The sequence below is a fragment of the Oncorhynchus keta genome, chromosome 5, assembly GCF_023373465.1.
Source record: "Oncorhynchus keta strain PuntledgeMale-10-30-2019 chromosome 5, Oket_V2, whole genome shotgun sequence".
NCBI lineage: Eukaryota > Metazoa > Chordata > Actinopteri > Salmoniformes > Salmonidae > Oncorhynchus > Oncorhynchus keta.
The window spans coordinates 18,071,730-18,096,914 of record NC_068425.1 but is presented as its reverse complement, the minus strand read 5'-3'; the positions used below and the strand labels follow the sequence as shown (position 1 = coordinate 18,096,914).

The window sequence follows — 25,185 nt, the reverse complement described above, 5'->3', positions numbered from 1 at the left end:
AAACCAAGTAATAAACTGCAGTGGACATAAGCAGAAGTAATGCCTTCTGTGAAGATGAGATTCCCCATGATGTTGTTAATGATACAGTAGGTCTGTTCTGTAGATTCCCCATGATGTTAATGATACAGTTGGTCTGTTCTATAGATTCCCCATGATGTTGTTAATGATACAGTTGGTCTGTTCTATAGATTCCCCATGATGTTGTTGATGATACAGTTGGTCTGTTCTATAGATTCCCCATGATGTTCTTAATGATACAGTTGGTCTGTTCTATAGATTCCCCATGATGTTGTTAATGATACAGTTGGTCTGTTCTATAGATTCCCCATGCTGTTAATGATACAGTAGGTCTGTTCTATAGATTCCCCATGATGTTGTTAATGATACAGTAGGTCTGTTCTGTAGATTCCCCGTGATGTTGTTAATGATACAGTTGGTCTGTTCTATAGATTCCCCATGCTGTTAATGATACAGTAGGTCTGTTCTGTAGATTCCCCATGATGTTGTTAATGATACAGTTGGTCTGTTCTATAGATTCCCCATGATGTTGTTAATGATACAGTTGGTCTGTTCTGTAGATTCCCTGTGATGTTGTTAATGATACAGTTGGTCTGTTCTATAGATTCCCCATGGTGTTGTTAATGATACAGTAGGACAGTTCTATAGATTCCCCATGACAGTTCTGTTCTATAGATTCCCCATGATGTTGTTAATGATACAGTAGGTCTGTTCTGTAGATTCCCCATGATGTTGTTAATGATACAGTAGGACAGTTTAATATATAGATTCCCCATGGTGTTGTTAATGATACAGTAGGTCTGTTCTGTAGATTCCCCATGGTGTTGTTAATGATACAGTTGGTATGTTCTATAGATTCCCCATGGTGTTGTTAATGATACAGTAGGACAGTTCTATAGATTCCCCATGATGTTGTTAATGATACAGTAGGTCTGTTCTGTAGATTCCCCATGATGCTGTTAATGATACAGTAGGACAGTTCTATAGATTCCCCATGATGTTGTTAATGATACAGTAGGTCTGTTCTGTAGATTCCCCATGATGTTGTTAATGATACAGTTGGTCTGTTCTATAGATTCCCCATGATGTTGTTAATGATACAGTAGGTCTGTTCTGTAGATTCCCCATGATGTTGTTAATGATACAGTAGGTCTGTTCTATAGATTCCCCATGGTGTTGTTAATGATACAGTAGGACAGTTCTATAGATTCCCCATGGTGTTGTTAATGATACAGTAGGTCTGTTCTGTAGATTCCCCATGATGCTGTTAATAATACAGTAGGACAGTTCTATAGATTCCCCATGATGTTGTTAATGATACAGTAGGTCTGTTCTGTAGATTCCCCATGATGTTGTTAATGATACAGTAGGTCTGTTCTGTAGATTCCCCATGATGTTGTTAATGATACAGTAGGTCTGTTCTGTAGATTCCCCATGGTGTTGTTAATGATACAGTAGGTCTGTTCTATAGATTCCCCATGGTGTTGTTAATGATACAGTAGGACAGTTCTGTAGATTCCCCATGGTGTTGTTAATGATACAGTAGGTATGTTCTGTAGATTCCCCATGATGCTGTTAATGATACAGTAGGACAGTTCTATAGATTCCCCATGATGTTGTTAATGATACAGTAGGTCTGTTCTGTAGATTCCCCATGATGCTGTTAATGATACAGTAGATTCCCCATGATGATGTTAATGATACAGTAGGTCTGTTCTGTAGATTCCCCATGATGTTGTTAATGATACAGTAGATCTGTTCTGTAGATTCCCCATGATGATGTTAATGATACAGTAGGTCTGTTCTGTAGATTCCCCATGATGTTGTTAATGATACAGTAGGTCTGTTCTGTAGATTCCCCATGATGCTGTTAATGATACAGTAGGACAGTTCTATAGATTCCCCATGATGTTGTTAATGATACAGTAGGTCTGTTCTGTAGATTCCCCATGATGTTGTTAATGATACAGTAGGTCTCTTCTGTAGATTCCCCATGATGTTGTTAATGATACAGTAGGTCTGTTCTGTAGAATCCCCATGATGTTGTTAATGATACAGTAGGTCTGTTCTGTAGATTTCCCATGCTGTTAATGATACAGTAGGTCTGTTCTGTAGATTCCCCATGATGTTGTTAATGATACAGTAGGTCTCTTCTGTAGATTCCCCATGATGTTGTTAATGATACAGTAGGTCTGTTCTGTAGATTCCCCATGATGTTGTTAATGATACAGTAGGTATGTTCTATAGATTCCCCATGATGTTGTTAATGATACAGTAGGCATGTTCTATAGATTCCCCATGATGTTGTTAATGATACAGTAGGACAGTTCTATAGATTCCCCATGATGTTGTTAATGATACAGTAGGTCTGTTCTGTAGATTCCCCATGATGTTGTTAATGATACAGTAGGCATGTTCTATAGATTCCCCATTGTGATGTTAATGATACAGTAAGTCTGTTCTGTAGATTCCCCATGATGCCGTTAATGATACAGTATGACAGTTCTATAGATTCCCCATGGTGTTGTTAATGATACAGTAGGTCTGTTCTGTAGATTCCCCATGATGCTGTTAATGATACAGTAGGACAGTTCTATAGATTCCCCATGGTGTTGTTAATGATACAGTAGCACAGTTCTATAGATTCCCCATGATGTTGTTAATGATACAGTAGGTCTGTTCTGTAGATTCCCCATGATGATGTTAATGATACAGTAGGACAGTTCTATAGATTCCCCATGGTGTTGTTAATGATACAGTAGGTCTGTTCTGTAGATTCCCCATGATGATGTCAATGATACAGTAGGACAGTTCTATAGATTCCCCATGGTGTTGTTAATGATACAGTAGGTCTGTTCTGTAGATTCCCCATGGTGTTGTTAATGATACAGTAGGTCTGTTCTATAGATTCCCCATGGTGTTGTTAATGATACAGTAGGACAGTTCTATAGATTCCCCATGGTGTTGTTAATGATACAGTAGGTCTGTTCTGTAGATTCCCCATGATGCTGTTAATGATACAGTAGGACAGTTCTATAGATTCCCCATGATGTTGTTAATGATACAGTAGGTCTGTTCTGTAGATTCCCCATGATGTTGTTAATGATACAGTAGGTCTGTTCTGTAGATTCCCCATGATGTTGTTAATGATACAGTAGGTCTGTTCTGTAGATTCCCCATGATGTTGTTAATGATACAGTAGGTCTGTTCTGTAGATTCCCCATGATGTTGTTAATGATACAGTAGGTCTGTTCTGTAGATTCCCCATGGTGTTGTTAATGATACAGTAGGTCTGTTCTATAGATTCCCCATGGTGTTGTTAATGATACAGTAGGACAGTTCTATAGATTCCCCATGATGTTGTTAATGATACAGTAGGTCTGTTCTGTAGATTCCCCATGATGCTGTTAATGATACAGTAGATTCCCCATGATGATGTTAATGATACAGTAGGTCTGTTCTGTAGATTCCCCATGATGTTGTTAATGATACAGTAGGTCTGTTCTGTAGATTCCCCATGATGTTGTTAATGATACAGTAGATCTGTTCTGTAGATTCCCCATGATGATGTTAATGATACAGTAGGTCTGTTCTGTAGATTCCCCATGATGTTGTTAATGATACAGTAGGTCTGTTCTGTAGATTCCCCATGATGCTGTTAATGATACAGTAGGACAGTTCTATAGATTCCCCATGATGTTGTTAATGATACAGTAGGTCTGTTCTGTAGATTCCCCATGATGTTGTTAATGATACAGTAGGTCTGTTCTGTAGATTCCCCATGATGTTGTTAATGATACAGTAGGTCTGTTCTGTAGAATCCCCATGATGTTGTTAATGATACAGTAGGTCTGTTCTGTAGATTTCCCATGCTGTTAATGATACAGTAGGTCTGTTCTGTAGATTCCCCATTTTGTTGTTAATGATACAGTAGGTCTGTTCTGTAGATTCCCCATGATGTTGTTAATGATACAGTAGATCTGTTCTGTAGATTCCCCATGATGATGTTAATGATACACTAGGTCTGTTCTGTAGATTCCCCATGATGTTGTTAATGATACAGTAGGTCTGTTCTGTAGATTCCCCATGATGCTGTTAATGATACAGTAGGACAGTTCTATAGATTCCCCATGATGTTGTTCATGATACAGTAGGTCTGTTCTGTAGATTCCCCATGATGTTGTTAATGATACAGTAGGTATGTTCTATAGATTCCCCATGATGTTGTTAATGATACAGTAGGCATGTTCTATAGATTCCCCATGATGTTGTTAATGATACAGTAGGACAGTTCTATAGATTCCCCATGATGTTGTTAATGATACAGTAGGTCTGTTCTGTAGATTCCCCATGATGTTGTTAATGATACAGTAGGCATGTTCTATAGATTCCCCATTATGATGTTAATGATACAGTAAGTCTGTTCTGTAGATTCCCCATGATGCTGTTAATGATACAGTAGGACAGTTCTATAGATTCCCCATGGTGTTGTTAATGATACAGTAGGTCTGTTCTGTAGATTCCCCATGATGCTGTTAATGATACAGTAGGACAGTTCTATAGATTCCCCATGGTGCTGTTAATGATACAGTAGGTCTGTTCTGTAGATTCCCCATGATGCTGTTAATGATACTATAGATTCCCCAGGACAGTTCTGTTCTGTAGATTCCCCATGGTGTTGTTAATGATACAGTAGGACAGTTCTATAGATTCCCCATGATGTTGTTAATGATACAGTAGGTCTGTTCTGTAGATTCCCCATGATGATGTTAATGATACAGTAGGACAGTTCTATAGATTCCCCATGGTGCTGTTAATGATACAGTAGGTCTGTTCTGTAGATTCCCCATGATGTTGTTAATGATACAGTAGGTCCGTCCTATAGACATGCATACTGTAGTTTTACTGAAGGATCGTCTTGCTCGCATGTACACACACAAATACACACACACACACACACACACACACACACACACACACACACACACACACACACACACACACACACACACACACACACACACACACACACACACACACACACACACACACACACACACACACACACATACTCCTTTGCCTTCGACTTGTCACTGTGTCTTAAATCTGTTTACGCTTCATTCTGGATGTGAGGCGACAAGAGGAGGCGCGCTCTATAGACAAAAAGGGGCTGAAAATAACTGCTATTTGTTTGCATATATCAGACAGGCTTAAAAGGCACCCGCTCCTCAACTCCCTCTCAGAGCAGGAGAAGGATGAAATATCCCCCCACTCTGTGAGATAACTAACCCGTGGGAGGTGAGTTAGGTACAGTAAGCCGTGAAAGGGGGAAATGAATGGCATAAATGCCTGTTTAAAACACATGTGAGGAGTAGATACATTAGAATAAGCCCACTTTCCTTCAAAACCTCTCCATGAAATATGTGTTCCTTTTCATTATACAGGAGATATGTGTTTACACCTCATCAAACTCCATAACTACGGTAACATACTGCACATTATCTGTGTCAATGTGTGGGCACTATTGGTGTTTGTGATGATAACGACAGTGGGTGTTGAGTTCCATAATGTATTGTTAAGGTTGACTGTTGTGGCGGATACAGTGGGGCAAAAAAGTATTTAGTCAGCCACCAATTGTGCAAGTTCTCCCACTTAAAAAGATGAGAGAGGCCTGTAATTTTCATCATAGGTACACTTCAACTATGACAGACAAAATGAAAAAAGAAAATCTAGAAAATCACATTGTAGGATATTTAATGAATTTATTTGCAAATTATGGTGGAAAATAACTATTTGGTCAATAACAAAAGTTTATCTCAATACTTTGTTATATACCCTTTGTTGGCAATGACAGAGGTTAAACGTTTTCTGTAAGTCTTCACAAGGTTTTCACACACTGTTGCTGGTATTTTGGCCCATTCCTCCATGCAGATCTCCTCTAGAGCAGTGATGTTTTGGGGCTGTAGCTGGGCAACACGGACTTTCAACTCCCCCCAAAGATTTTCTATAGGGTTGAGATCTGGAGACTGGCTAGGCCACTCCAGGACCTTGAAATGCTTTTTACGAAGCCACTCCTTTGTTGCCCGGGCGGTGTGTTTGGGATCATTGTCATGCTGAAAGACCAAGCCACATTTCATCTTCAATGCCCTTGCTGATGGAAGTTTTCACTCAAAATCTCACGATACATGGCCCCATTCATTCTTTCCTTTACACGGATCAGTCGTCCTGGTTCCTTTGCAGAAAAACAGCCCAAAAGCATTATGTTTCCACCCCCATGCTTCACAGTAGGTATGGTGTTCTTTGGATGCAACTCAGCATTCTTTGACCTCCAAACACGACGAGTTGAGTTTTTACCAAAAAGTTATATTTTGGTTTCATCTGACCATATGACTTTCTCCCAATTTTCTTCTGGATTATCCAAATGCTCTCTAGCAAAGTTCAGATGAGCCTGGACATGTACTGGCTTAAGCAGGGGGACACGTCTGGCACTGCAGGATTTGAGTCCCTGGCGGCATAGTGTGTTACTGATGGTAGGCTTTGTTACTTTGGTCCCAGCTCTCTGCAGGTCATTCACTAGGTCCCCCCGTGTGGTTCTGGGATTTTTGCTCACCGTTCTTGTGATCATTTTGACCCCACGGGGTGAGTTCTTGCATGGAGCCCCAGATCGAGGGAGATCATCAGTGGTCTTGTATGTCTTCCATTTCCTAATAATTGCTCCCACAGTTGATTTCTTCAAACCAAGCTGCTTACCTATTGCAGATTCAGTCTTGCCAGCCTGGTGCAGGTCTACAATTTTGTTTCTGGTGTCTTTTGACAGCTCTTTGGTCTTGGTCATAGTGGAGTTTGGAGTTTGACTGTTTGAGGTTGTGGACAGGTGTCTTTTATACTGATAACAAGTGCAAACAGGTGCCATTAATACAGGTAACGAGTGGAGGACAGAGGAGCCTCTTAAAGAAGAAGTTATAGGTCTGTGAGAGCCAGAGATCTTGCTTGTTTGTAGGTGACCAAATACTTATTTTCCACCATAATTTGCAAATAAATTCATTAAAAATCCTACAATGTGATTTTCTGGATTTTTTTTCTCATTTTGTCTGTCGTAGTTGAAGTGTACCTATGATGAAAATTACAGGCCTCTCTCATCTTTTTTAAGTGGGAGAACTTGCACAATTGGTGGCTGACTACATACTTTTTTGCCCTACTGTATGTGTGTAGATCAACATGCTGACCACAATAGTATTAAACATACCAATATGTCCCAATGAACACACCCGAGCACATGCAATGCGTATACACACACACACGCACACACACACACACACACACACACACACACACACACACACACACACACACACACACACACACACACACACACACACACACACACACACACACACACACACACACACACACACACACACACACACACACACACACACACACACACACACACACACACACACACACACACACACACACACACACACACACACACACACACACACACTGAAAACTAACACACATTGTGGTGTCCTGTGCCTGTGTGGCCCAGTGCTGGGATGCAGAGTGAAGCAGGAAATGTGTGAGCCGTGAAGGCATGTGTTTATGCTGGCTGCAGCCGGACATCGCCAGCCAGAGGGAAAACAGACCCTAGCAGCGCTCTCCCTTTCTCCCTAGTCCTTCTAGTCAGAGATGACCTGTTCCCTTTTTCTCTTCTCCCTTCTTTCTTAGAGAGAATTATTATTTCTTCATTTTCTTCACAAAATAGAGGCCATCTGGTTATATAGATGAAGCTAATAAAGCTGCAGTTGTATGGCCATAACACATTACTGACAGTGTAGTAATTACAGCCATTGTTTTGTTTTTGAAGGAAGTGAACTTGACTCTTTTGGCCACCTCACTCACTGGTGTTGGCCACCACCCTGCATTAACAACAACACACTTCCATGGTGTCTCGCTAAACAGTTGAATGGGTTTCAGCGTTTCTCCGCTGTAACACGCAGCAATAAACATGACCTGCTGTTTCCCAACACATCTTCTGTGTAGTGATTGGTCCCAGGGCCAGTGATGGTGTGAGATGTGTCTGGGTGGTAGAGCTCAGCAGAGTGTGTAGAGGGGAGGGGAGGAGAAGAGAGGCAGTGTGAGAAAGGCATGGAGGGGGGCAGCGTGGTGGTGGGACTGGGGGGCAGCGTGGGCCAGCTAGAAGTGTGCAGTCAGCACAATGTGGTTTTCCAGTTCAGCTCAGTCTGGGAAAATCCATTGCTCTGTTTCTCGTTTAGCCACTAAAGGAACGGCGCTCTTAGACACCCGGCGAGGGAGCGAAAGAGAGAAAAAGAGAGAGTGAGAGAGAGAGAGAGAGAGAGTGAGAGAGAGAGAGAGTGAGAGAGAGAGAGAGAGAGAGAGAGAGAGAGAGAGAGAGAGAGAGAGAGAGAGAGAGAGAGAGAGAGAGAGAGAGAGAGAGAGAGAGAGAGAGAGAGCGATGAGGTTATTCTATTTGATTTTTAATGAAACAGTTTATAAGCTGCTGGCAGAACAAAGTGTTGTCGTTCAGTAAAGAAAGGAGGAGGGGCTGAGGGGCCCATTAGAGGTAATGACGCTGATTGAACGGTTTGATGGTCATCTAAGTTGAATGAAAGAAAAGACCGTCAGAATACAACTTGAAATCCCCCAATAGTCTACTTCATCCTAAGCACATGCACGTTTTGACCCAAGTACTCCCTTGTTCTTCTCAGAATCACTAACACACTGCTTTTCTTATTGAGTACGTCAAAGTGAGGCGCCTCTCATCCACTACCATCTTGCTCTAATAGTGTATACCCATAGCGGTCAGTGGGAAGTTGGTCCATACACCGGATCCCGTTGGGGATCAGCTGGAGAGGAGACAGTCTGCGGACATGCAGTGGTGGTCTATATATGGTCTGCATGGTCAATGTCAGTGGGGTCTGTGGGGCTAAGTCTCAGTGAGCGTGTGGATCTGTGTGATTGAGTGATTGAGTGCTTAGTGTTTGATCTGACAGCCTCAACATGTTAATCCTCAGCCACTACACACAGCAGCTCTTCCACAGCAGAGTAGGGGACAGCTAGGAGGATTTCAGTAGTGATTCGTCAAAAAGCTCCTTAATGATTTAATCAGTTGAGATTCATTTGCTGTAATACTCAGGGTCTGTACACACTCAGGGCTGATGTGAGAGTCGTGATTATGGCGTTGGATTAAAGGCAGGGTTGTGCTTTTCTGATTGGGGGCAGGGTCTGTGGTGGAGGTCACCAAGGCTTGTTTGGAATTAGATGATCCTTTGGGTTTGAGAGGGGATCCAGGATCCACTCTGGCCCAGGCCCTCTTGCACGCAATGTTATGAATTACCTTCAGTTTTTGGAATGGCAAATACCCACTTGCTGTGATTTAGGGTGTTGACGCTCGAAAAGTACAAATGTACCAAAAAACTGATATTGCTCAGTCACACCCCTATATATATATATATATATACATATATATATATATATCATATCACTCCCCCCCCTCTCTCTCTCTATAAATATATATATATATATATATATATATCATAACGCCCTCCCTCTCTCTCTCTCTCTCTCTCTCTCTCTCTCTCTCTCTCTCTCTCTCTATATATATATATATATATATATATATATCATATCTCTCTCCCTCCCTCTCTCTCTCTCTATATATATATATATATATCATATCTCTCTCTCTCCCTCCCTCCCTCCCTCCCCTCTCTCTCTCTCTCTCTCTCTCTCTCTCTCTCTCTCTCTCTCTCTATATATATATATATATATATATATATATATACACTGCTCAAAAAAAATAAAGGGAACACTTAAACAACACAATGTAACTACAAGTCAATCACACTTCTGTGAAATCAAACTGTCCACTTAGGAAGCAACACTGATTGACAATAAATTTCACATGCTGTTGTGCAAATGGGATAGACAACAGGTGGAAATTATAGGCAATTAGCAAGACACCCCCAATAAAGGAGTGGTTCTGCAGGTGGTGACCACAGACCACTTTTCAGTTCCTATGCTTCCTGGCTGATGTTTTGGTCACTTTTGAATGCTGGCGGTGCTTTCACTCTAGTGGTAGCATGAGATGCAGTCTACAACCCACACAAGTGGCTCAGGTAGTGCAGCTCATACAGGATGGCACATCAATGCGAACTGTGGCAAGAAGATTTGCTGTGTCTGTCAGCGTAGTGTCCAGAGCATGGAGGCGCTACCAGGAGACAGGCCAGTACATCAGGAGACGTGGAGGAGGCCGTAGGAGGGCAACAACCCAGCAGCAGGACCGCTACCTCCACCTTTGTGCAAGGAGGAGCAGGAGAAGCACTGCCAGAGCCCTGCAAAATTACCTCCAGCAGGCCACAAATATGTATGTTCCTGCTGAAACGGTCAGAAACAGACTCCATGAAGGTGGTATGAGGGCCCGACGTCCACAGGTGGGGGTTGTGCTTACAGCCCAACACCGTGCAGGACGTTTGGCATTTGCCAGAGAACACCAAGATTGGCAAATTCGCCACTGGCGCCCTGTGCTCTTCACAGATGAAAGCAGGTTCACACGGAGCACATGGGACAGACGTGACAGAGTCTGGAGACGCCATGGAGAACGTTCTGCTTCCTGCAACATCCTCCAGCATGACCGGTTTGGCGGTGGGTCAGTCATGGTGTGGGGTGGTATTTCTTCTTCTTTTGTTGTCAGCACATTCAACTACAGTGGGGCAAAAAAGTATTTAGTCAGCCACCAATTGTGCAAGTTCTCCCACTTAAAAAGATGAGAGAGGCCTGTAATTGGTCAGGTTGACCCTGACCCCAGGTAACGACTCCTGTAGAGGATATATATATATATATTATATACTGTTAAAAGGTCAGGTTGACCCTGACCCCAGAAAAATCCAGAAAATCACATTGTAGGATTTTTAATGAATTTATTTGCAAATCAAAATAAGTATTTGGTCACCTACAAACAAGCAAGATTTCTGGCACTCACAGACCTGTAACTTCTTCTTTAAGAGGCTCCTCTGTCCTCCACTCGTTACCTGTATTAATGGCACCTGTTTGAACTTGTTATCAGTATAAAAGACACCTGTCCACAACCTCAAACAGTCAAACTCCAAACTCCACTATGACCAAGACCAAAGAGCTGTCAAAAGACACCAGAAACAAAATTGTAGACCTGCACCAGGCTGGCAAGACTGAATCTGCAATAGGTAAGCAGCTTGGTTTGAAGAAATCAACTGTGGGAGCAATTATTAGGAAATGGAAGACATACAAGACCACTGATAATCTCCCTCGATCTTTGGCTCCACGCAAGATCTCACCCCGTGGGGTCAAAATGATCACAAGAACGGTGAGCAAAAATCCCAGAACCACACGGGGGGACCTAGTGAATGACCTGCAGAGAGCTGGGACCAAAGTAACAAAGCCTACCATCAGTAACACACTACGCCGCCAGGGACTCAAATCCTGCAGTGCCAGACGTGTCCCCCTGCTTAAGCCAGTACATGTCCAGGCCCGTCTGAAGTTTGCTAGAGAGCATTTGGATGATCCAGAAGAAGATTGGGAGAATGTCATATGGTCAGATGAAACCAAAATATAACTTTTTGGTAAAAACTCAACTCGTTGTGTTTGGAGGACAAAGAATGCCGAGTTGCATCCAAAGAACACCATACCTACTGTGAAGCATGGGGGTGGAAACATCATGCTTTGGGGCTGTTTTTCTGCAAAGGGACCAGGACGACTGATCCATGTAAAGGAAAGAATGAATGGGGCCATGTATCGTGAGATTTTGAGTGAAAACCTCCTTCCATCAGCAAGGGCATTGAAGATGAAACGTGGCTGGGTCTTTCAGCATGACAATGATCCCAAACACACCGCCCGGGCAATGAAGGAAGTAGCTTCGTAAGAAGCATTTCAAGGTCCTGGAGTGGCCTAGCCAGTCTCCAGATCTCAACCCTATAGAAAATATTTTGGGGGAGTTGAAAGTCTGTGTTTCCCAGCAACAGCCCCAAAACATCACTGCTCTAGAGGAGATCTGGATGGAGGAATGGGCCAAAATATCAGCAACAGTGTGTGAAAACCTTGTGAAGACCTTGTGAACATTTGAGCTCTGTCATTGACAACAAAGGGTATATAACAATATATTGAGATACACTTTTGTTATTGACCAAATACTTACTTTCCACCATAATTTGCAAATAAATACATTAAAAATTCTAAAATGTGATTTTCTGGATTTTTGTCTCTCATTTTGTCTGTCATAGTTGAAGTGTACCTATGATGAAAATTACAGGCCTCTCTCATCTTTTTAAGTGGGAGAACTTGCACAATTGGTGGCTGACTAAATACTTTTTTGCTCCACTGTATGTAAAGAAAAAAGTATTTAATAAGAATATTTCATTCATTCAAATCTAGAATGTGTTATTTTAGTGTTACCTTTATTTTTTTGAGCAGTATATATATATATATATATATATATATATATATATATATATATATATATATATATATATATATATATATATATATATATATATATATATATATATATATATATACATATATATATCTCATATCTCTCTCCCTCCCTCTCTCTCTCTATATATATCATATATATATATATATATATATATATATACAGTGCCTTGCGAAAGTATTCGGCCCCCTTGAACTTTGCGACCTTTTGCCACATTTCAGGCTTCAAACATAAAGATATAAAACTGTATTTTTTTGTGAAGAATCAACAACAAGTGGGACACAATCATGAAGTGGAACGACATTTATTGGATATTTCAAACTTTGTTAACAAATCAAAAACTGAAAAATTGGGCGTGCAAAATTATTCAGCCCCCTTAAGTTAATACTTTGTAGCTCCACCTTTTGCTGCGATTACAGCTGTAAGTCGCTTGGGGTATGTCTCTATCAGTTTTGCACATCGAGAGACTGAAATCTTTTCCCATTCCTCCTTGCAAAACAGCTCGAGCTCAGTGAGGTTGGATGGAGAGCATTTGTGAACAGCAGTTTTCAGTTCTTTACACAGATTCTCGATTGGATTCAGGTCTGGACATTGACTTGGCCATTCTAACACCTGGATATGTTTATTTTTGAACCATTCCATTGTAGATGTTGCTTTATGTTTTGGATCATTGTCTTGTTGGAAGACAAATCTCCGTCCCAGTCTCAGGTCTTTTGCAGACTCCATCAGGTTTTCTTCCAGAATGGTCCTGTATTTGGCTCCATCCATCTTCCCATCAATTTTAACCATCTTCCCTGTCCCTGCTGAAGAAAAGCAGGCCCAAACCATGATGCTGCCACCACCATGTTTGACAGTGGGGATGTTGTGTTCAGGGTGATGAGCTGTGTTGCTTTTATGCCAAACATAACGTTTTGCATTGTTGGCAAAAAGTTCAATTTTGGTTTCATCTGACCAGAGCACCTTCTTCCACATGTTTGGTGTGTCTCCCAGGTGGCTTGTGGCAAACTTTAAACAACACTTTTTATGGATATCTTTTTATGGATATCTGATTGTTTCCTAAAGGACAGAGTCTCCCACCTCAGCTGTAGATCTCTGCTGTAGATCTCTGCAGTTCATCCAGAGTGATCATGGGTCTCTTGGCTGCATCTCTGATCAGTCTTCTCCTTGTATGAGCTGAAAGTTTAGAGGGATGGCCAGGTCTTGGTAGATTTGCAGTGGTCTGATACTCCTTCCATTTCAATATTATCGCTTGCACAGTGCTCCTTGGGATGTTTAAAGCTTGGGAAATCTTTTTGTATCCAAATCCGGCTTTAAACTTCTTCACAACAGTATCTCGGACCTGCCTGGTGTGTTCCTTGTACTTCATGATGCTCTCTGCGCTTTTAACGGACCTCTGAGACTATCACAGTGCAGGTGCATTTATACGGAGACTTGATAACACACAGGTGGATTGTATTTATCATCATTAGTCATTTATGTCAACATTGGATCATTCAGAGATCCTCACTGAACTTCTGGAGAGAGTTTTCTGCACTGAAAGTAAAGGGGCTGAATGATTTTGCATGCCCAATTTTTCAGTTTTTGATTTGTTAAAAAAGTTTGAAATGTCCAATAAATGTAGTTCCACTTCATGATTGTGTCCCACTTGTTGTTGATTCTTCACAAAAAAATACAGTTTTATATCTTTGTTTGAAGCCTGAAATGTCGCAAAGTTCAAGGGGGCCGATTACTTTTTCAAGGCACTGTATATATATATATATATCATCTCTCTCACTCTCTCGCTCTACGTATCTCTCTCTCCCTCCCTCTCTCTCTCTCTCCATATATATATGTACATATCTCTCTCTCTATATATATATATATATATATTAATATCATATCTCTCTCGCTCTATGTATCTCTCTCTCTCTCTCTCTCTCTCTCTCTCTCTCTCTCTCTCTCTCTCTCTCGCTCTCTCTCTCTCTCTCATATATATATATCTTGCTTTCTTGTTATATTACAAACACACACACCGACTCATTGGATCAGCTGGTTGCTCTCTGATAGCTGGTCAATAATCTGTTCTGACCCCGTGTCCTGTCACTCTGAACTCTAAGCCATAGGTCTTAAAGGGCATCTGTCTCTCTCTGTCTCTGACCCCAGGTCTTAAAGGTGCTCACCTCCCTGGGGCCTCTGTCGCTCTCTGTCTCTGACCCCAGGTCTTAAAGGTGCTCACCTCCCTGGGGCCTCTGTCGCTCTCTGTCTCTGACCCCAGGTCTTAAAGGTGCTCACCTCCCTGGGGCCTCTGTCGCTCTCTGTCTCTGACCCCAGGTCTTAAAGGTGCTCACCTCCCTGGGGCCTCTGTCGCTCTCTGTCTCTGACCCCAGGTCTTAAAGGTGCTCACCTCCCTGGGGCCTCTGTCTCTCTCTGTCTCTGACCCCAGGTCTTAAAGGTGCTCATCTCCCTGGGGCCTCTGTCTCTCTCTGTCTCTGACCCCAGGTCTTAAATGTGCTCACCTCCCTGGGGCCTCTGTCTCTCTCTGTCTCTGACCCCAGGTCTTAAATGTGCTCATCTCTCTGGGTCCTCTGTCTCTCTCTGTCTCTGACCCTCCCTGGGGCCTCTGGATTTCAGCCAACTCTTAGAAATACCGACTGCTTTGGCCTGGATCATCAATACCCCCAGTTTACTATGTTAGCAGTATGTGGTACATGTTTCAGTCAACTCCTATGGAAGGTCTTGCTTCAGTGTTGGCTGTGTAAAACCACCTGTGAAGTGTGTTTTTCCTGTCTTCCCCTCCGCCCACACACTACCAACCTTTGATCCTGTTGGTCAGGATAAATGTTCCCTGCCCTGTGTTGCCATTGGACTGATTTATATATGTTGAATGTAAAGGGGCCCTGCTGACATAGAAGAGAAGAGTACCGTTTGAATACAAGTCTCATTCACCACTATTCTAACGTTGATCAAGTGAACGGTACAGAGGATTTGGAAATTATGGCCAAAAACATTCATTGAGGTGTGAGAAGAAGAGGTGAAGAAAGAAGAGAAGAAGGGAGGGAGAGCCTGCATGGAAAGATCCAGCTTCTCATATCGCACCAATTAAAGGAACATTCAGGAGCCGGTTTCTGCTGAAAGCATTTCCAGACCTTCCTCTCTCTTTTTTTCCATTTCATCTTACGATCCCAGTGGGGTGACTATCGGTGAGGTATTTCCTGCAGTAAGTTTTCTTCAAGCTCTCTCTCACCCTGCCCTGGGAGCTGTGAACCGGCGCAGGCGCCCAGACTGCTATAGGAACAGTCTCCAGCCTAGAGAAACACAAGGTCTCTTCACTCACGTCCTGAACCCTCCTCTCCATAACCAGACAGAGACACAGCCAGTCCTCTCATTCCGCCACGCTAGAGAAGGACCATGAGATGTGGTGTGGTCCTCATTGGTTTGGAGATTGGGAAGTGTATGATTTATTCAGTTCCAAATGAATATATCCTCTAGTCTCTTGCTCTGGCTCTCTGTCTAGTGCTGCATGGGAGGAATCACTTCAGCTAAAATCATCTTCCCCTGCTGTGAGACTTTTGTTGACATGAGTATAATATGTGAAAAACATACTGTACTTGCCTTAATGCCAGTACTTGCTTGTAATTTGTGATGTGAAATCCCCCCTACATTCTCCCATCTCCACTTTTCATCCAGCAAGTCTGTCAAAAGAACCCAGTTGACCTATGGCCCCCATGGGTTGATGAATGCTCCAGATGCATGGAGATCTCCCAAAGAAACCGTTTTTCCACGGCTCATAAAGGCATAAAGGGATAACAGGAAGTGAATTGGAGAGCAGAGGACAGCGGGACTCTTACCATTGAATTGATCTAAGTGCAGATCCCTAGCGGCCCCAACATTGAGCCAAGGGGGACACCAGGTTTTTGTGTTTTAGTAGCACTGGCTGATATGTTGGATCCATCTCCCTCCATATGTCCTGAAAGTGCCTCTGGTTTCCACTCTCTCTGGGAAGAGGACCACCAGCCTCCCTGTTCACCTTGGTCACAGGCTCAGCCTCTGCGAGGAAGGACAACTGATTAGCTATCAGTCATTTGTACTCAACAGCCAGGGCCGTTAATTTACCAGGGCCGTTAGTTTCAGCCCCGCCACTCCTCCCCAGCCAGAGAGAGGTAGAAAAAAAGACACTATTAGACTGGAGCCCATCCTGTGTTTACATGAGATGGGAAACAGCTATGGACTTTTTTCTCCTTTCTTTTTCAGCTCCAGCATTTTTGTGTAGGTGTGGTGAGAAGACCACATCTGCAGTTTTGAGCGGCGGGATTTGAAACTCAAGCAAAATATACAGGAGGGTTCTTTTCATCAAGAGCGCTTCCACAAACAGAAAAGAGAAAGAGACAGAGAGATGACCATTAGTCTGTTCTTTCCTTAATTCCACTGGAAGATAAGTGAAATCACATGTTGGCTGTGGTTGAGGAAAAACAGAGAAAGGAGAAAGGAAGGAAAGATCTATTGAAGAGCACGATGAGGAGGAAGATTAGATTGATGAGGGGGAAGTAGAAGGTTTGATAGGTAGTCGGGATTGGGGACAATGCAGAGTCCATTTAATTTAATTGCATCATCATCATCATCATCCCAGCATGCATGTACCTGCCGATTCTTTGCTCATAGACTGTACACTCTTAGAAAAAAAGGTGCTATCTAGAACCTAAAGGGGTTATTTGGCCATTTGAAGAACTTGCTCCCAGGTAAAACTCTTTTGGTTACAGGTAAAACCCTTTTGAGTTCCACGTAGAACGCTTTACACAGAGGGTTCTACATGGAACCCAAATGTTCTAGCTGGATCCAAAAGAGTTTTACCTGGGAGCAAAAAGGGTTCTCCCATGGGGACAGCCAAATAACTTTTGGAACCCTTTTTTCTAAGTGTGTAGCATCCCTCTCTGTTCATTTTATTGGTGCTCTGTCCCCAGCCACAGTGGAGCCAACCACCACCCGTTACATATCCACAGACGCCTCTGCAGCGGTTTTACACGACCACTCCAGCTACCAGTGCATATGATGATCACTCCTTTCGCTGTCCTTTTGTTGATTGGCCACTCCTTGGACGGCTGCCAATGGGAGCGATAGGGTGATCCGGGCCACAGTGAGAGGAATGAGGGGTTAACCAACCACAGTGAGTGGCAGCCCGTGTGCCGCCCTGCTCTCCTCTTTGCCCATCCTTGAGCATGCCCTGCAGGCGGCCCTCTACTCCAGAGCCAGCAGTAGTACGGCTCCTGGTGCCAGTGGTAATGAAGTCCTGATTTGATTATGATGTGTAATGGGCATAGCAACAGACTGTGGCCGGCTTAGTTTGGGCTCCCCTTACAGAACTAGAGCCCTGATGTTCTGTTGTTACACTGAGGTCTCGGATCACACACAAACCACAAATCCACCCACCCACCCACCCACACACCCACACGCACACGCGCACGCACATGCATACACACACACACACACACACACACACACACACACACACACACACACACACACACACACACACACACACACACACACACACACACACACACACACACACACACACACACACACACACACACACACACACACATGCACAACCATCCTCTTTCACAAGTGGTGTATCAAGCAGTTTGAAATGGTTTTAGCTGTAGACTACACACTCCATCCTCTAGTGTTCACACCATGAAATGGCTGTGTGTTAGTGTGTGGTATTGTGTTGAGTGTATGCTCATGTCTCTTGTGTGGACTTCCAGTATGTTTGTGTTTTGGCCCAGAGGGTCAAGCTTAGTTAGCATGATGACCATTGAAATAGACTGATGATAAATCCAGACAAGGTTTTCTTGGATTTCCTTTCTCCTCCATGGTTTGGCCAGCAGGGCGTGTCCTGGGCCGTGTCCTGGGCCGTGTCTATATGTGGAGGGAAAGTGGGTCACCAACACTAGATCCAAACCTGGGAGGCTGGTGAGAGGAGCTATAGGAGGACAGGCTCATTGTAATGGCTGGAATGGAATAAATGGATCAAACGCATCAAACATATGGAAACCATTGCAGCCAGTAAACACATGGAGTGATGAGCCAATGAGCCAGTCCTCCTATAGCTCCTCCCACCAGCCTCCACTGCTCCAAACACACTGAGAACTACAGAGGAACCTGTTGTGTCTTTCTCTCTCCCCTTCATCAACTCTCCTCTCTTCAACTGCCCCCTCCTACCTTCTTCCTCTCCTCCCCATTTCTCGCAAGTCCATTTTGTCTGTTTTTCTTTCCCCTCCGTATGTTCTGTTTTTTTCCTTTTGCAATTACAGTAATATGTAACATCAGGCGTGGTGAGATTTAGGGCTTTACCTTACATAACCCATGGATTTAGCTGCAGGGTTTTAAGGCTTCTCTGAGCCGCTGAGCTTGGGGCAATTGGGCCTCTTTCAAATATTTTCAAATGGCTGAAATCCCCAAAGGGCCCATGAGCATGAGGGATAGGAAGGCTTTGAGGGCCATGATACAGAGGCCATGATTATATTGTATTACCGCCTAGCCTGATCCATTTGCCCCCCTGCACTCCAAAATAGAGTACGCGGCATCACCTCCATAGTAACACACACACACACACACACACACACACACACACACACACACACACACACACACACACACACACACACACACACACACACACACACACACACACACACACACACACACACACACACACACACACACACACACACACACACACACACAGACATAAGCAGTAAGCAGCAGCAGTGATTGATGAGCGGCGGTGAGTGAGTCTAGCTAGCCTAGCGTTTCTACAGCCCATCTCCATCCACGTTCTCTACACTTTTCATAGACACTTTTAAAAATACATTGGCCCTGATCCTGGTAAATACATTCCACATAACTTAAACATTGTGCTAAAAGCATTTCTCTCTCTTTCTCTTAAACACTCACATACACTCACACACACTTTTGCCCAGAGAGTGCCGAGGGTGTACAGTTGTATGTGTGTGTAGAGTAGGCCTACATATGTGTGTTTCGCAAGTGTACAGCTCTTGGCAACTTTTTTATTCATTAAATTTAATTTGATATGACTTTATATTCAACTGAAGTTGGGAAGGGGGGTTCGGGCTTGGCTCTGGATCACCACGCCAACCAAAGCCTGTTTTTATTCCTCCACTAGGGAGTCCAAACCGGACAGGCCGTAAATTTGAAATAATGAACCACCCGAGCAAACGTGGTGAATCGAGTATGGAGGGAAGGGCACCAAGGAGAGGAACACAGCTGAAGCTGATGGAGAGAGAGGACTGGAGGGATAGAGAGAGAGGGATGAAGGATGTGTCAGGGTGTTGTGCGGGGATGGTGGGGAGGAGATAGAGGGGGGAGATACTCAGAACTGCATGGGCGTTATAGGGGATGTAATGTTATGTCACAGGGGGGTTAGTGTTATTTAGCAGGAAAAAGCCTTCGTCTTCAGGGGAATTTTAATTTCTGAGATGCGAGGTCCTGAGCTGGGGGAAGTTTTAAGATGTAAAGCTGTAGGGATTACGTCTGTAAGAGGGGAGGACAGGAGGGGAGAGAGACAGGGAGCGAGGATGAGGCCATATGGGTTGCCCTCGGAGATGACCCCGGTCAGCGGGGCTCTCAGCCGGTCAACAGGGGGCTTTGGACAGGGGAAAGTTGTCTTCTTACTTACAGTACACGCCATGGGAAGATGATGTGGAGATTAGAACAGCAGGACCACTGGGCAGCAGCAGCAGAGCTAGGCAGGCCAGAGCATCTAGAGCCACTGCATAGGGAATATACTGCAGTAGAACACATAGGTAATATACTGTAGTAGATCACATGAGGAATATACTGTAGTAGAACACATATGGAATATACTGTAGTAGAACACATGAGGAATATACTGTAGTAGAACACATAAGGAATATACTGTAGTAGAACACATAGGGAATATACTGTAGTAGATCACATAGGGAATATACTGTAGTAGAACACATAGGGAATATACTGTAGTAGAACACATAGGGAATATACTGTAGTAGATCACATAGGGAATATACTGTAGTAGAACACATAGGGAATATACTGTAGTAGAACACATGAGGAATATACTGTAGTAGATCACATAGGGAATATACTGTAGTAGAACACATAGGGAATATACTGTAGTAGAACACATAGGGAATATACTGTAGTAGAACACATAGGGAATATACTGTAGTAGATCACATGAGGAATATACTGTAGTAGAACACATAGGGAATATACTGTAGTAGATCACATGAGGAATATACTGTAGTAGAACACATAGGGAATATACTGTAGTAGAACACATAGGGAATATACTGTAGTAGATCACATGAGGAATATACTGTAGTAGAACACATAGGGAATATACTGTAGTAGATCACATGAGGAATATACTGTAGTAGAACACATAGGGAATATACTGTAGTAGATCACATAGGGAATATACTGTAGTAGAACACATAGGGAATATACTGTAGTAGAACACATGAGGAATATACTGTAGTAGATCACATAGGGAATATACTGTAGTAGAACACATAGGGAATATACTGTAGTAGAACACATGAGGAATATACTGTAGTAGAACACATAGGGAATATACTGTAGTAGATCACATAGGGAATATACTGTAGTAGAACACATAGGGAATATACTGTAGTAGAACACATGAGGAATATACTGTAGTAGATCACATAGGGAATATACTGTAGTAGAACACATAGGGAATATACTGTAGTAGATCACATAGGGAATATACTGTAGTAGAACACATAGGGAATATACTGTAGTAGAACACATAGGGAATATACTGTAGTAGAACACATGAGGAATATACTGTAGTAGAACACATAGGGAATATACTGTAGTAGAACACATAGGGAATATACTGTAGTAGAACACATAGGGAATATACTGTAGTAGAACACATGAGGAATATACTGTAGTAGAACACATAGGGAATATACTTTAGTAGATCACATAGGGAATATACTGTAGTAGAACACATAGGGAATATACTGTAGTAGAACACATAGGGAATATACTGTAGTAGATCACATAGGGAATATACTGTAGTAGAACACATAGGGAATATACTGTAGTAGAACACATAGGGAATATACTGTAGTAGAACACATGAGGAATATACTGTAGTAGAACACATAGGGAATATACTGTAGTAGAACACATAGGGAATATACTGTAGTAGATCACATGAGGAATATACTGTAGTAGAACACATAGGGAATATACTGTAGTAGATCACATGAGGAATATACTGTAGTAGAACACATAGGGAATATACTGTAGTAGATCACATAGGGAATATACTGTAGTAGAACACATAGGGAATATACTGTAGTAGAACACATGAGGAATATACTGTAGTAGATCACATAGGGAATATACTGTAGTAGAACACATAGGGAATATACTGTAGTAGAACACATGAGGAATATACTGTAGTAGATCACATAGGGAATATACTGTAGTAGAACACATAGGGAATATACTGTAGTAGATCACATAGGGAATATACTGTAGTAGAACACATAGGGAATATACTGTAGTAGAACACATAGGGAATATACTGTAGTAGAACACATGAGGAATATACTGTAGTAGAACACATAGGGAATATACTGTAGTAGAACACATAGGGAATATACTGTAGTAGAACACATAGGGAATATACTGTAGTAGAACACATGAGGAATATACTGTAGTAGAACACATAGGGAATATACTTTAGTAGATCACATAGGGAATATACTGTAGTAGAACACATAGGGAATATACTGTAGTAGAACACATAGGGAATATACTGTAGTAGATCACATAGGGAATATACTGTAGTAGAACACATAGGGAATATACTGTAGTAGAACACATAGGGAATATACTGTAGTAGAACACATGAGGAATATACTGTAGTAGAACACATAGGGAATATACTGTAGTAGAACACATAGGGAATATACTGTAGTAGATCACATGAGGAATATACTGTAGTAGAACACATAGGGAATATACTGTAGTAGATCACATTAGGAATATACTGTAGTAGAACACATAGGGAATATACTGTAGTAGATCACATAGGGAATATACTGTAGTAGAACACATAGGGAATATACTGTAGTAGAACACATGAGGAATATACTGTAGTAGATCACATAGGGAATATACTGTAGTAGAACACATAGGGAATATACTGTAGTAGAACACATGAGGAATATACTGTAGTAGAACACATAGGGAATATACTGTAGTAGATCACATAGGGAATATACTGTAGTAGAACACATAGGGAATATACTGTAGTAGAACACATGAGGAATATACTGTAGTAGATCACATAGGGAATATACTGTAGTAGAACACATAGGGAATATACTGTAGTAGATCACATAGGGAATATACTGTAGTAGAACACATAGGGAATATACTGTAGTAGAACACATAGGGAATATACTGTAGTAGAACACATGAGGAATATACTGTAGTAGAACACATAGGGAATATACTGTAGTAGAACACATAGGGAATATACTGTAGTAGAACACATAGGGAATATACTGTAGTAGAACACATAGGGAATATACTGTAGTAGAACACATAGGGAATATACTGTCGTAGAACACATAGGGAATATACTGTAGTAGAACTATTTGTTGATGACACTACTGGACTGATTAAGACTGTGAACCATATTGTCTATTGGACTACGTTCAGGCCCATTGAAGTGAGCAGTTTGTACAGTATTAGTGTGATTCAGTGAAAGTGCTATACACTATGCAGGTATCACATTACATACAACGCACAGCCTAGTTTTCTCACTTTTTGGAGCACTTGGGATGTGTTTTTGTTCTGGTTCTCTATCAAGATTTCTCTCTCCTTCTCTTCCCTCCCTCAAGCCCAATCCCTCCTACAGTTTTTTTCCTGATTTTCTTTTTTTCATTTTTACTGTTCTTCCTGTGTTTTAACAGGCTTTTGTAGCTCTGCAGCTGCAAAAGAGAGCGAGAGCAATGGAGGGAAAGGGGTAGTTAGAGAGGCAGAGAGAAAGAGAGAGAGGTTGAGGAGGAGGGAAAAGGGAGGGAGCAGGAATCGAATCATGAAATGAGGACCACATTTCCATACCGACTTGAAATGTGGACTTTTCATTTTTTATAGTAGTGGTGCGCTCTCTTTCTCTCTCTCTCTTCTCTCTCTCTCTCTCTCTCTCTCTCTCTCTCTCACTCGTTCTATCTCCTCTCTCCTTTCTCTCTCTTTCTCTCTGTCATATTGAAGCGCTCTATGCAGCTGTTAGTCAGTAGTTTTCTGTTTGTTTGTCTCTTACTCTCTTCCCTCTGGCTCTCCTCTCCGTCTCTCTGCCATTAGCTCATGTAAACTGTGCTTTTCGTCATGCTTTTTTTTCCAGAGAGGAGTGCCTCTGCTTTTCATTAAAGTCAAAAAAGCAGATCCCCTTTCACCATGCAGAGCGGACGCCATTTTACCTTGCCTCCTTCTCTCCCCCTCGTCTGAGAGCCACGGTGTCCTGAGCCGTTTGTTTTGTCCACGCGGCCCTGAGCAAACTTTCCCCCGCCAGTGTTTGTTGAGCTTTCCTGCATGAGTGTCTTGAATTGATAGGGCTCCCTCTGTGTTGTGGCCATTACGACACACACTCTCTCTCTCCTCGTATGATAACATAGCCGACCGCACGGAGGCCCAGACCCCATCCAGCTCCCATCCAGCTCCCATCCAGCTCCCACCAGGCGCTGCAGCGCCCGCCGCATGTGTTTACTGTGTGCATTCCACAGCATGAGGGAACGCTGCCCAGAAATGTTCCACAGAAACACCAGGCAGGCTGGCACCCTCTGGCTGGGCTCTCTACAGGGAAGGTCCCTGAGTGGTGAAAAATATGACAAGCCATGCAGCTCTGACTGAGGAGGCTCTCTGTGTGATCCCAATGTAACAGAGTGGCAGGTGAACTCTTTATGCCCCTCTCTGTCCCCTTTACTTCTCCTAACAATCCCTCACTAGTGAAATACAAAAGACATGATTTTGGCGACTATTGTGTGGAAAGCTTTCCTTTGCTGTGCCCTGTTATGCAGTGTAGTGCCGTCCTGTGCAGACTAGAGCTGTGCTGTGTCTCAGTTCCACTGACAGTAGACAGTGTGGACACTCTGACAGCCAAGATTGAGACCAAACACGGGCTCATGGGAAGGCATGTTGAGACCTCGGGTGACTGAAGGCAGGGCTGGCTGTCACATGTTATTTTGAGGCCTCCAAACAAACAAACACGCACACGCTATGGGTCCCTGGTGATTGTGCACAGTGTGGACCTGGCACAGGTTGTGTGTAGCGCTCCATTGCACTTGCTCCTGATCTGAATAAACAGACAGCTCCAGGAGCCCCCCAGGGTCCACCAGGCTCATCCGGGGCCACAGGAAGTATAGCAAGAGACCAGGCAGAATGGAGTTTTTTTTCTCCTCTGGATTCTCTTGGTTCCTTTAACTGCCTCTCCCTTCCTCCCTCCCTCCCTCCCTCCCTCCCGCCTTCCCTCTCTTTCTCTTTCCTTCCCTCCTGCTTTCTCAACCTTCCCCCATCTCTCCCTCTCTCTCTCTCCTCATATAAAGCTGTTTTTCATAAACCCCTGGCTGCAGCAGAGATCCCAGAGGCGT

At 42.8% G+C, this 25,185-nt stretch overlaps 1 protein-coding gene and 1 long non-coding RNA gene across 2 annotated transcripts in view; both read left to right on the top strand.

The window, feature by feature from the left end:
* LOC118365805 (nuclear factor 1 X-type-like) overlaps positions 1 to 25,185 on the top strand; it is a 188,116-nt gene that overhangs the window by 128,339 nt on the left and 34,592 nt on the right.
* On the top strand, positions 139 to 1,476 carry LOC127930035 (uncharacterized). Its single transcript, XR_008136580.1, has 3 exons — positions 139 to 609; positions 1,169 to 1,256; positions 1,433 to 1,476. It is a non-coding gene; the product is annotated as an uncharacterized LOC127930035 (long non-coding RNA).